We start from the raw sequence: 14,837 nt of genomic DNA, 5'->3' as shown, positions 1-14,837 counted from the left end.
GGTTCAATTGGCCTGAGCAAGGTTTCATGTCTAGAATAATGAGTTGGAACCGAAGAGACAGGATTTGAATTAACAAAAAGAGTAAGAGTTTTCCATATAGTGACAGAAACTAAACAAGGTTATGGAAATGGAAATTTATAGACAATATTAATGATTATATTATAAGTCTGTTGGATAGAGTCATGAGAAAAAGAAAATTTCTCCTGCTTGGAAATCCCTTCTATTCCCTTCCCCTTTTATAATAATATATATTCCATCCATTCTTCAAGACTGTGTTTATAACGCATTTCCCTTCCCCAGCTGAGCCCTAATCATGCTCCTTTGTAAGAACTATTTCCTTTACATTTTTTTCCTGTGCCATCTGGTGCTTCAAGTATACTACATTTAAGCAGGTGAAAGTAGTGAAAAGAAGGTCCAAAAATGAACATTTCATTAGTTTTAGCTCTTCAACCTACTGGTTTGGCGATTTGGGCTAATCATTATTCCTCTCTGTGTCTCAGTTTCCTGAATAATTTTCAAGGTCTTTACCAGACATAAGAATCTAAAATTTTTCTTTTGGGACTTGTAGCTGCAAAAGTGAAAAATACCAGAAAAATCTTCCAAATCCTACCAGTTTCCCAAACTTGTAAATACTTTATAACCAGTCTGTGTCTTATCCAGGTTGGGGAGGTCTTTCATAGCCTTCTCTAGTTACACAAAGTATTCATTTAGTCTCTCATGTCAGATTGCCTTGCTTTGAATTCAACTCTACCACTTTCTAACTGTTTGACCATGGCAAGTTGTTTAACCTTGCTTTCACCATACACTAAATAGGGCAGTAAGAGTACCTACTCCACAAGCTTGTTGTGAGGTTTAAAAGAGGTAATTGATGAAGAATTTAGCACATGGATTCCCAGAAGATAACAAAAAGAAGTGATTTTTCTGCCTCTCTTCCAGTTTGCTAAGACAGTTCCAAGAATTATGACTATCTCCAAAAGCAACTTAACCCATTAACTTTGCCATACTGACTTCTCCCACATTCTTGGTCTTTCAATTTCCAAGCTGCTCTCTATACACTTTTCAATAAGAAATGTTGTTTAGGGCACCTAGGTGGCTCAGTCATTAAGTTTCTGCCTTTGGCTCAGGTCATGACCCAGGGTCCTGGGATCCAGCCCTGCATCAGGCTTGCTGCTCAGCGGGCAGCCTTCTTCTCCCTTTCCCACTCCCCCTGCTTGTGTTCCCTCTCTCACTGTCTCGCTTTGTCAAATAAGTAAATAAAATCTTTAAAAAAAAAAAAAGAAAGAAATCTTGTTTAACTTGATTCACAGGCAGCAGTAGTGAGGAGAAATGAACATAGCACCTATATTCAACTTCAGTTTCTAGTTCTTTCACTACTAAAGTGTAAATGTATGTCTCACAAGTACTGAAATTGTGTTGCCCTATATTTAAGGTCCTTCAAATTAATCAACCCAAAATTAATGAGACTGAGGAGTGAGGACTTAATTTAATAGGCAAAGAAAAATATATAAATTCTTAAGAGATGAGTAGACAAGGAAGTGACACTTCAGAAAAATTCAGTGTTCAGCAAAACTAGGGTTCAGCAAAAAATGGGGTGTGAGATATACTAAATTTGAGGGGGGAAATGGGTCTTCTGTTTCACAAATGTGTATATTCTGGTGATATTAAGATGTGTTATTTTTTAGAAACACTTGGAAAATATGATCTTACCCAAGGACCAACGTCTAATTAGTAGAGTTCTACTCTGGGAAACAAATTTAAAAAGGAAGCATGGGAGGGACAGAAGGGCAAAAGGATAAAGGAAAATGGGAAAGAAGGAAGGAGGGAAGGAAGGGGGGAAGAAAAGAAAGGAAAGGAAAAAGACGGACCAGAAGGTGCCTTTTTGTGAAAAAATCTATATTGTTATAATGCCCTGAATAGAAGTTATAAGCTGAAGTGTTAGTTTCTGACCTAAACAGATTTTAAATAACAAGGTTTTCATATATGCCTAGGTTCTAGAATTCAGATTAGTATTTTGAAGAGTGTGGGGTAAGGCTGGAAATCATTGTTTCAACAGTATTTCACTTTCAGAGGAACAAACAGACGGAAACCTTTGAACTAACGTGTTTTGTCTTCAGTAACCTGTCATTGAAATACCTAGTGAGTAATGTATATTTTGGAAACTAAGGCCAAAGCATAGCTGGTTTGGATAAGGCAAATAATTTAGCCATTTTAGCAACTATTCATAGTGAATACAATGAAGTTCCATTTTCCTTAACCAAAAACAAAAAACATAAAAATGAACTGCTTTGCACTAAAAACACCTGGAAAATAATAAATTCATTTTTCTCCAACTATAACATATTTTTAAAAACGGAATTCACCATTTGAAAAAAAGACATAATTCCTGGTAATTACTTAATCATTTCTCAATTCGATTTTTATTCAATTGATTAAAGACTATGCTTTATTATTCATAAATCCAAAAATAGAGTACTTAGTACCTTAGTACAGTTCTATTTTCATAATTATAGTGAATTAAATGAGGAAATGTAGCACTTTCTCTTTTTTCTCTAAATAAGGATTATACGAGAAGAAAGTATTAGAAAAAGGGTTTTCATAAAAAGAAGAAACCTGATGGATAAGAAAGAAAGAACTGGACGAATTGGTACTTTCAGATCCCTTTGGAGAAGCATACTACTGGTTCCTAATTCAGCTTTAAGAGAGAACAAAAGTCAGATATAAATTCCTATGGTCCTGTAAAATGAGCTGACATACAAATACTGCAAACGTGTATCAGAGTAATCATCTTGAGCTGAGGCAAACATAGACAAACTACGGAAGAGGTCATACATACAATAAGTAAAATAAGAATTTGTTCTCTCATTTTCCCTCCTAAATTACTGTTTTTTTGATAGCCATATGTCTACTGCCTCAACTCTGGGTCTAGATACTATTTTCCTTCAGCTTTTTAACTGTGCAAATTTGAAAGGTTCTTGAATGTAATGCATTATCTACAGCTCTGTGCCCACCTGCCATGTCTATAATCTCTCTGATGCCTCTGTTTAAAAAAATTGATTCCTTTCAGACCTCTTAAGTGAACAAATTTGCCCATGCAGAATTATGTATATAACTATGTCATACCTGTAAGGGAGTTAGGTATATCACTTGCAACTTTATCGAAGATGAACTATCATGGCCTAGGAATGTAGAGTCACTTGCCCGAAGTCTGAGTAATTTACTGGCAGAGGCAATATTTCCAATCTATGTTCTCCTTCCTATTTAAGTTAATTTTTAATTTATATGAAAAGTTTGACAAATTGTATTATGGCTTCTTCCAGCTGGAGTACATAGGACTTAGGAACACATGAAAATAATTCAAGGAGTAAGTTCAATGACATGAGTTTTAAAAGTCTCAGTTTCCAGACCCTTACATTCAATGCGTGCTTTCTCTAATACTCATTTGTCTAAGAATGCTCTTGTGGTTGAAAACTTTGATACCCTTTCTTGTTTCCACTTTCATAATTGACCATCTCTCACTTTATAAAAGAAAAGTATCTTTCTTACCCTTTTCAATTTTATCATGCATCACCGCAGCTAAAAAAGGACAACCCAAAATGTTGGTATCATTCAGACCTCCCTTATACCAACACATCAGACAGCATAGTGAGGCTTTGTAACTTTCCTTCCTATAAATATATTTCTGTTGAGACAAAAATACAATGTTAAGAAAAGAACATTTTTATCGATCATTGCAATATTCTGAATAAGATTATGTTATAAAGTGGAGGAAAGTGATACATTTTGCTAATGACCTCTTGTGTTCTATCCTCCAACTATTGTCCAACTATTCGTATTTTTTTTATTAACATATCATGTATTATTAGCCCCAGGGGTACAGGTCTGTGAATCGCCAGGTTTTACACATTTCACAGCACTCACCATAGCACATACCCTCCCCAATGTCCATAACCCAACCACCCTCTCCCTACCTCCCTCCCCCTGGCCACCCTCAGTTTGTTCTGTGAGATTAGAGTCCCTTATGGTTTGTCTCCTTCCTGATCCCATCTTGTTTCATTTACTCTTTTCCTACCCTCCAAACCCCTCATGTTGCTTCTTGACTTCCTCATATCAGGGAGATCATATGATAATTGTCTTTCTCCGATTGACTTATTTTGCTCAGCATAACACCCTCTAGTTCCATCCACGTCATCACAAATGGCAAGATTTCATTTCTTTTGATGGCTGCATAGTATTCCATTGTGTATATATACCACATCTTCTTGATCCATTCATCTGTTGATGGACATCTAGGTTCTTTCCATAGTTTGGCTATTGTGGACGTTGCTGCTATAAACACTGGAGTGCAGTTGCCCCTTTGGGTCCCTACATTTGCATCTTTAGGGTAAATACCCATTAGTGCAGTAAGCAGGTCATAGGGTAACTCTATTTTCAACTTTTTGAGGAATCTCCATGTTGTTTTCCAGAGTGGTCAACTATTCATTTTTAATTATTACAAAAACTGTTTTCCTGAGGGAGAGTCCTATGAAACAAAGAAGAGTATCTGTAAGAAAAATTAAAGGTAATGTTTCATTTCATTTCTTTCCTTCCTCCCTCCTTTCCTTCCTTCCTCTCTCTCTCTCTCTCTCTCTTTCTTTTTCTTAAATCTTTGATCCATTTGATGTTTATTCTTGTGTGAGGAATGAGGCATTAATCTGACCATAACTTTATTTCAAATGGTTTTCCTCTTTACCCAGAAATTTATTTAAAAGTAGATCTTTTCTCTGGGTGATTTAAGATGTCACCTTAATTATATACTAAATTTGTGCATGTATTTGGGTCTATTTCTGGATTTTCTATTTGATTTCACTAAATTGCCTATTCATGTGCCAGTACCACACTGTGCTAATTATAGCCAATGGAGCTGTTTTTAAAAGAAAAAAAAAAGAGAGAGAGAAAGAGGAGGAGAAAGTCAGTAGGACTTCTCCCAGATGTCCTAAAAATCTTGAAATTTTCCTGGAAACCCTAAAAGCCCATATTATATTACTGAATTGATAGTAACTATAAAATCCTCAAATACTTTGAAAATTGCTCACATTAAACTGTATGGATATGAGTTTAAGAAAATAGACTTGGGAAATCAGGATTAAGGAATAGTGAGTTGGGCATATGGAAGCCAGGGCCAGAAAGGGAAACATGATCTGTTGGACAGTTCCAATTTCCAGAAAGGAGAAAGTTTACCAGTTCAGTGGGGGACACAAAGTTTGTTGTGTTTTTTTTTTTTTTTTTCCTGTCACTAAGACCTAAAAGTTTTTAAAAAATCTTATAGAAAGAGCTGTAAGAGAATTTAACATGAATAGTGCATAATATGCATATTTTAGGATTATAACTATAATTCAGTTCTTATCATTACTTACACTAGAAATATATAATATCTTATTTACATGTAGCATGCTAGATTTCAGAAGATTTGGTGAAGGTAGAGAAAAAATTGAGTGAGGACCACTACATTTACAAATGAACAAATCAAAATGTAGGAGGTTTTAAATCTTTAAATGGACTCCAGGCTCGGAGTTGTGATTATTCATGAAAAAGGGCTATTATTAATCAAACATTTTAGATAGAAAATCTAATTCAGCTCAAAAGTTATGCATACAAATATACAAAATTTTTGTATTTTTTAAAGTAATAGCAGCTACAGTTTATTGAGAACTTGCTAAATTCTAGGCACTGCCTTGGTACTTTAAGATGTTTTATTACTTAAGCTTTACAAGCATCCTATGCAGTTGGTATTTACAACCACTATTTTAAAAGATAAAGAAACTAATCTATGAAATATTGGGAATTTTATCAGAGACCCACAGTCATGACTGGTTCATGGTGGAACCCATCACTCTGACAGATGACTAGACTTCACATAGCAGGGCTCCTAATAATTGATACCTGCCAATGTGGCACCAATATAGTGCATGATATGAATAAAGTAATGTAAAGTCAGATATACAAAAGAGGGACATTTTACCACAATATTTATCTTTTTTTTTTTTAAGATTTTATTTATTTATTTGTTAGAGAGAGAGAAAGCACGAGCACAGGCAGACAGAGTGGTAGGCAGAGGCAGAGGAAGAAGCAGGCTCCCCGCCAAGCAAGGAGCCCAATGTGGGAAACGATTCCAGGATGCTGGAATCATCATCTGAGCTGAAGGCAGCCGCTTTACCAACTGAGCCACCCAGGTGTCCCCACAACATTTATCTTTGATTGTTTATTTAATCATTTATCTTCTAAGAGATTAGGCTGATCTCTTTTCGCTGGTTTCCTTTTTGTCAGAAGCAAACTCAGTGTTGCATAATATAAAATTACCTTTCCAAAAGGCAAGGTAGTCAGAGAAAGCCAGCAAGGATATGATACCGGACATTAAACATAGCCTCAGCCAGACTTGGATTTCAGGTGGAGCCACTTGTCTGCTGAGAGAAATGTCATCGTCACCAATAAGGATTTTTAGATTCCAGCTTCAGAGGCCTGGACCCTGAGTGACAGTTCCAAATGGCCAATTAAACTCTGAGATCAGAAAGAGCTTCATTTTGAATTTTATAGTCATGGCACGAACCTAAGAGCAAGATGGACCGATCGTACATTTGCAGACTTGGATGCTTTCACAATGATGACAAGGTAATCAACATTCATCTCTCCTTCCTCTGAGATTTATAGAAAACACTTTATGGGGGACATTTTCTTACCTATAGAGAAATGCTGTATGGCTTTAGTGTCACTCTAACTTCAGGACTGACTCAGAAGCTTTTATGAACACTAAAGAGTTTAATATTTTTTCCACAATAATGCATGTTTAAGATATTATAATAACAAAAAAGGTTAGGATAAAATACCTCTAAGCCATTCATAACCAATTCTAAACTAAAGTAAAAGCTGAACACAGAATCTACAAATTATCTAGATTCTATGTCTCTCCTATAAACCTGTTGGCCAGCTATTAAAAGCTGCATGAGGAAAAAAGTAATGGGGAAGAAAACTGCATATGATTTTTAAAAAGAAAAGAACTTGAACACAATTGCACTCTAGTTATTTATAAAGTTTTCATGTTTGTTACCTATGCCTGTTATCCTCTGATTTTAAAAAAAAGTTTACAGAGGTTTCTTCTTTGAGTATATTTAAATTTGTGTTCTAAAATTTAAATAAAATCATAGCATTTTGGGGTTTAGTGAGCACACACTTCCCCCTTTAAAAAATAAAAATGAAAATGACTTAAGAAAAAATATGAGAAAAATCAATACAGAGTGCCCTTTTTATCATTTTTGGTGATCAACTGATCAGTAATCTAGTTTGTCTTACACACACACACACACACACACACACACTTACTTATCTGTAGATCAGTTAAAGTAAACCTGGAGCTCTATGCTCATCCCCTGCTGACTCCTAGTGTCTTGACCTTGGACCTTTTTTCCTTGAGTGTCTGCAATTCCAGGCCAATGCATTGCCATTACCCCCATGAGTAGTGCAGGTTGTCTATGGCTCTCAAATATTGCCCAGGTCAGATTCTCTCAGTCCAGCTATGTGTCCTCTGAAGTGACCTTCAGCCAGGCTGATCCTGGCATTTATATAAGAACAGAATATTAAAACATTCCCTGTGCATGTTTAAAGTTTATACTCACTGCTCAGTTATTTCAGAAACTTTCTAGAACAACTGCTCCATCTTCAAAGTGTTTGCAGACAGGTGTCCTGGATGGACCGTCCAAGAGGGTCAGAAGCCATCATAGCATTATTTAAAGTCAAAGCATGTCAGTGATGTTATTCACAGAACACAGTCCCAAAACTTGTAGGTCATTAAGTCCACCTCTGTCTAATTCAAGAACTCCTCCTCTACCATTTATGGAAGGAGGTAAGAGAGGAAAAGAGCATGGAATTTGTGAAATCAAAAGGCCTTGACCTGAATTATGACACCAACTCCTTCAACTCTTATGTTACCTTTGATCTTAGGCAAACCCCAAACCATCTGAACCTTAATTGCACATGTAAGCCCTCACGTACATAGTAAGTGCTTAGTAAAATAATTAGTGAATAAACATGACAATAACATTAGACTTTCAAAGTACTACAGATTTCCAAATCATTTCCCCAGCCCCCGGTCACCACTCACCACTCTTCCATTTCGCACCTCTGCGATTTTCAAGTTTCTAAGGTGTCTCATATAAGCAGAATCATATGTGTATTAGCTTTTCAAGTCTGGCTTTTTTCACTTACCAGAGTCCTCAAGGTTCAGCCATGTTGTAACATGTATCATTCCTTTTGAAGGCTAAATAATAATTCATTATATGTACATGCCGCATTTTGCTCATCCATTATTATGTCAAGAGACATGTGCATTGTTTCCACATTTTGGTTATTGTGAATGATGCCACTAGGAACATGAGTGTACAAATATCTATTCAAGTCCCAGCTTTCAACTATTTTTGGTATATATGAAGGGGAATTGCTGGACCATACAATTAGCAATCACCATACATTTCCTGCAGTAGCTGCACCATTTTATATTTGAACAGACAATGGGCAAGAGACTTCTAATTTTCCCACATCCTTGTCAACACTTGTTATTTTCTAGGGTTTTTTTTGGGGGGGGGCGGTATATTTTGTTTTGTTTTGCTTTGTTCTGTTTTGTTTTGCTTTGCTTTGCTTTGCTTTGAATAATATCCACCTAAGGGCTCCTGGGTGGCTCTGTCACTTAACTATATCCTACTTATGGTTTCGGTTCAGGTCATGATCTCACGGTCTTGAGATCGAGCCCACCCACTCAGGGAGGAGTCTCCTTCCCTTTCTCTTCCTCTCACTCTGCCTGTCCCCCAGCTCATGTTCTCTCTCTCTCTCTCTCTCAAATACATAAATCTTTAAAAAAATAATAATAATAATATCCATCTAATGGGGGCAAAGTGTATTCTTTTTTTTTTTTTCCCCAAAGAAAAGCCCCCAAACCTGGTTTTCCCTGGACTTAGGTCTGAATTTCAGCTTCGCCATGTTATATGGTTGATTTACTCAATTTCTCTATGCTTTTTGTTCCCTCATTTGTAAAATAGGGTAATAATAAGCTTGTCTCTCTTGGAGCACCTGGGGGACCCAGTGGATTAAAGCTCTGCCTTCAGCTCAGGTCATGATCTCAGGGTCCTGGGATCGAGCCCCGCATCGGGCTCTCTGCTCAGAGGGGATCCTGCTTCCCCCTCTCTCTGTGCCTGCCTCTCTGCCTACTTGTGATCTCTCTGTCAAATAAATAAATAAAATAAAATTTAAAAATAAGCTTGTCTCTAGAATTGTTTTGAAGCTTTGGTGAAATAATATATATGAAAATTTTAACATGGCGTAGATACCGAGAAAGTGGAAATAACTTTGTTATTATTTATTTAATTTCCTCACTCATGTTCTTATCATCAAAACCTAGCTTGGGGACCTAACACACAGTGTTTAATAAATATTTGATTATTGAGCTTTAAATTATCTGCAGACCACAGTCTACAGTTCTTTCAGCTACTGTGAACATAGGAGTTCAAAGTTCCTAAGTTTAGAAGAATTGAATGCATATAACAGAACTTTGATGCTCTGTAACTCACTGAGTGCAATTAAGTTCTTATCAATATAGTACAGTCTTTATTGTTCTCTAATGTTCTCTCATGCTCAGGGAGTGATTTTATTTTTCTCATAAAGTTGTAAATGAAGAACTCTTTCTGGGTATTGCTTTAAGCAAATATTTGTCCTAGGTGGACTCTACCTGACTATGGCTGGCAAGATTTGGGTGCTCAAAGTTCAAGATGGAATTAATGGTATGGGCTTTAAGATACTGCTTCAGCTGAGCTGATTGCCACTTAGGTCCACTGCATGTGACATTAAAGCCTGCAATATTCGGATACCCTATTCCTAGGTGGGACTTAGGTTCATAAAAATCCTAAAATGGTACCTAAAACTGGGGTGTGTATGTCTATGTCTGTGTATCTGCAAATACATGCATTTCAGGGGACAAAGATACAACATCTTTTATAATCTCAAAGAAGTGTATGACCAAAAAAAGATTAAGAATGACAGATCTAGGGGCACCTATGTGGCTCAGTGGGTTAAAGCCTCTGCCTTCAGCTCCGGTCATGATCTCAGGGTCCTGGGATCGAGCCCCACATCAGATTCTCTGCTCAGCGAGGAGCCTGCTTCCCCTTCTCTCTCTGCCTACTTGTGATCTCTCTCTCTGTGTCAAATAAATACATAAAATCTTAAAAAAAAAAAAAAAAAGAAAAGAAAAAGAAAAGCATGACAGATCTGGATGCCCTGGAGCACAAGATCCATTATCAAGCCAGAGCCATAAGTTTAGGGAGAGAAAGCCAGATCTTTATACAAATTGTGATATAGGTTCAGGTCTTATGCAAGATAGAACCCCAATTATGAGGACTAAGCCATAGAATTAGTTAACCAGTTCCAAGGATAATTTAAGTCTTCTTTGAACTCCCTCTACATACAGACAAGTTTGATCCATAACCTGCAGATCAATCCTAAAGGTGGTAGTTAGGTCATAATAGCTGGCAGCCATACAAAAAGGCAGCAGGAATCACACTCACCTGAAATTTGATATGTTAGATGCAGGAAACCAATTATCATAGAATTATGACGTCAAATTAAAAATTCCAAAAGTATCCAAAATAGTATGAAAACTAAATTTAATACCTCTAACATTCATTAAAATGAAAAAGGCTTTTATTTGTATCTATCGCTCATGACTTAACTAACCTATTTTTGTGTTTCGATCTGATAAGATCCAATTTGAAATTGTTCATCTTTCTTTTCTTTTCTTTTCAATTTTTTATTCACCTTCCAGTTCGTTGAGACACCTGGGTGGTTCATTTATTAAGTGTCTGCCTTTGGCTCAGGTCATGATCACAGGGTCGTGGGATTGAGCCCTGCATCCGGCTCCCTGCTTAGCTGGAAGCCTGCTTCTCCCTCTTCCACTCCCCCTCTTCTGTTCCCTCTCTTGCTGTCTCTTTCTCTGTCAAATAATAAAATCTTTAATAAATAAATTCTAGTTAGTTAACATATAGTGCTATATTGGTTTCAAGAATGGAATTCAGTGATTCATCACTTATATATGATACCCAGTGTTCATCACAGCAGGTCCCCTCCTTAATACCCATCACCTATCTATCCCTTCCCCCACTCACCTTCTTCCATCAACCTTCAGCTTCTTTTCTATCATTAAAAGTCTCTTACCGTATGTTTCCCCATTTGTTTTCCCCCCTTCCCATATGTTCATCTATTTTGTTTCTTACGTTCAACATATGAGTGAAATCATATTATATCTATCTTTCCCTGACTTACCTCACTTAGCAAAATACACTCTAGCTTCATTCACATAATTGCAAATAGCAAGATTTCATTCTTTTTGATGACTAATATTCCAGTGTGTGTGTGTGCATATGTGTGTGTGTACTATATATATATATATTATATATATATATATATATATTATATTGTTGATAATGTTATAAACATTGGGGTGCATGTATGCTTTCAAAGCAATAGTTTTGTATCCTTTGGGTAAATACCAAATAGTATTGTACTGTAGGTTAGTTCTAATTTTAACTTTTTGAGGAAACTCCACACTGTTTTCCAGAGTGGCTGCACCAGTTTGCATTCCCATCAATGTTGCAAGAGGGTTCCCCTTTCTCTGCATCCTCACGAACCCTGGTTGTTTCTGTGTAGTTAATTTTAGCCATTCTGACTAGTGTGAGGTGATATCGTAGTTTTGATTTGTATTTCCCTGATGATGAGTGATGTTGAACATCTTTTCGTGTGTCTGTTACCTACCTGGATGTCTTCTTTGGAACAATGTCTATTTATGTCTTGTGCCCATTTCTTAACTGGATCATTTTGGGGGGAGGTGTTGAGTTTGATAAGTTCTTTATAGATTTTGGATACTAATCACTTATCATGAGATATGTCATTTGCAAATATCTTCTCCCATTCCTTAGGCTGCCTTTTAGTTTTGTTGATTGTCACCTTTGCTGTGCAGAAGCTTTTTATCTTGATGAAGTCCCAATAGTTCATTCTTGGCTTTTGTTTCCCATACCTCCAGTGACATGTCCAGTAAGAAGTTGCTACAGCTGAGGTCAGAGAGGTTACTGCCTGTGTTCTTCTCTAGGAGTTGGATGGTTTCCTGTCTCATATTTATGTCTTTCATCTACTTTGAACTTATTTTTATGTATGGTGTAAGAAAGTAGTCCAGTTTCATTCTTCTGCATGTGGCTGTCCAATTTTTCCAAAATCATTTATTGAAGATGCTTTCTTTTTTCCATTGGATATTCTTTCCTGCTTTTTTTTTTTTTCTTTAATTTTTTTTTTTTTATAAACATATATTTTTATCCCCAGGGGTACAGGTCTGTGAATCACCAGGTTTACACACTTCACAGCACTCACCAAAGCACATACCCTCCCCAATGTCCATAATCCCACCCCCTTCTCCCAAACCCCCTCCCCCCCGGCAACCCTCGGTTTGTTTTGTGAGATTAAGAGTCACTTATGGTTTGTCTCCCTCCCAATCCCATCTTGTTTCATTTATTCTTCTTCTACCCACTTAAGCCTCCATGTTGCATCACCACTTCCTCATATCAGGGAGATCATATGATAGTTGTCTTTCTCTGCTTGACTTATTTCGCTAAGCATGATACGCTCTAGTTCCATCCATGTTGTTGCAAATGGCAAGATTTCATTTCTTTTGATGGCTGCATAGTATTCCATTGTGTATATATACCACATCTTCTTGATCCATTCATCTGTTGATGGACATCTAGGTTCTTTCCATAGTTGACCATATAGTTGTGGGTCCATTTCCAGGCTTTCTGTTCTGTTTCATTGATTTATGACATTGTGCATCCTTAATATAGGACTGATAAAATAACTTCTGGAAAAGGACAAAAAATAAGTATTGACTAAAAAAGGAAAAAATCCTAAGACATAAAAAAAATAGCGTATCTGTACACATTATAGAGATAGTACTTAATGTTTTTAGAAAGCTGAAATTACTTTCTATTTAGTTTGTATAAGTAACAAACAACTCTACTTTTATAAGCAAGCCAAGCCAAATACACAGACCGAGAAATGATTTCTGAGTTCCATGCTTATAGAAATAAGTGAGGATGTTTCACTAACTACAATAAAATCACCCAAAGTGACCATAAGGATTCCATCAGCCTTAATTTAAAAATTAAAATAAAATAGAAAAAAGAGAAACTTTCGTTTTTAAAATTTTAAAGAACTTCTGAAGCTTCTGTCCTAGAAGGGAAATTTCTAAGTCTGGAGGACTTTGACTTGGTTCCTCTGATTCTCACTCTTCCTATGGTAACACTGTCACTGTGATTCTTTTCTGCAGGAACCTTAGTGAAGTCTGAACAAAGCTTACCTTCAACTTATTCCCCTGCAGACCTGAGTTAGGAAGGGATTTTCAAAGAGAAGGGGAAAAAATATAAATGAACATGAAACACAAGTCCTGATGGGCTTGTGACACACTTCATGTACAACCATGCCTCATTCTGTTTCATAGTCTTCACCCCTTCTACATACCATCTAGCCCTAAGGAAGGTACATCACAGGCACCTGGTTCAGCTCCCTTGCCTTTCAGTTCTCAGTCTAATTCCAAAAGCATCAGTGCATGTGATTTCTTACCACACAGGAAATGGATACCTCAACATCTATGCAGCCAAAACCCAGAGACCTTAGCTTAGCTGGTCATATAAAGATACTAAGTTTAGTCATATATAAGTTAGTTAGTTGGTCATATATAAGCTACTTATAGAACTATAATCCTGACCTCTAATACAGGTCAAAGACTATCACAGTTTCTTAATCATAAGCAAATGTAACTTACAAATCGTAAGGAATACACTAACATGAGTTACAGGAGTTGAGGACGAATGGAGGACCTCAAGCTCAAACCATCACACGGAGTGCCCTGGTGGCTCTCAGCCAGTTAAGCATCTGCCTTCAGTTCAGGTCATGCATGACCTTGGGGCCCTGGGACTGAGCCCTGTGTTGGGTTTCCTGCTCAGCAGGGATGCCTTCTCCTTCTGCCTCAACCCCTCTCTGTTGCTTGTGCTCTCTCTGTCTCAAAAAATAAATAAAATATATATTTTTTTAAAAAGATCAATCCATCAGAGTGCAGAGTGCCCTTCAGGTAGAGACTAAGAATACAGGTTGTTCATTTGTTTCCTATTAAGTACAACTCTTACAGCACGTCAAGTTGGAATGAGGGATCCTGGGAAGATGTTCTGGCCAAAAATCTCTTCTTTGCTGTCCTGTACTGTTTCATGACATTCCTTTGTTTACATGTATTTCTTCATTTTAAAATCACCATGTAAAACACAGATGTGACTGGGAGAAGTTAATTATGGTTATTAAACTATTTTCTGTCATTAATACAGAATTTGTGAATTTGTTTCAAGATGGCTAACTAACCAAGGTTAGAAAAATTTGGACATGGGCTGGAAGTTGTAAGAGATATATTATAGGCAATCTGGGATGACTTCGAAAGTAGTGTAGCCAAGTGGTAATGTTAGGAATCTGTGAACCTATAAAAGAGAATACCATGAAAGAGAAAATGGATATTTCACAGATCTGTTAACAAACGGCAATCTTGACCTCTGCTTTCCCCTAAAATGAGTAAGAGCTTTCACAATGTTATTTTAAAGTAGTATCTAAGATGGCCATGCAATTATTATGTACCATTTAATTGCAACAGGACAGAAACTTAGGGAGAAGGGCCCGAGATCAGAGTACAAATCTTTTCGAGGAGAAGGAAAGTGGCTACTTGTTGAAAATGTCCGTAG

The 14,837-nt window shown here is 36.8% G+C and overlaps 1 long non-coding RNA gene across 1 annotated transcript in view; it reads right to left on the bottom strand.

The window, feature by feature from the left end:
• Positions 1 to 12,507: 12,507 nt before the first annotated feature.
• Positions 12,508 to 14,837, bottom strand: part of LOC132013182 (uncharacterized) — a 59,688-nt gene continuing 57,358 nt past the window's right edge. The window contains exon 3 of the long non-coding RNA XR_009402904.1: positions 12,508 to 12,916. This is a non-coding gene — a long non-coding RNA (uncharacterized LOC132013182). The remainder of the gene's footprint in view (positions 12,917 to 14,837) is intronic.

Source organism: Mustela nigripes, chromosome 3 (genome assembly GCF_022355385.1).
Source record: "Mustela nigripes isolate SB6536 chromosome 3, MUSNIG.SB6536, whole genome shotgun sequence".
Lineage (NCBI taxonomy): Eukaryota > Metazoa > Chordata > Mammalia > Carnivora > Mustelidae > Mustela > Mustela nigripes.
This window is presented reverse-complemented; position numbering and strand designations above follow the sequence as displayed.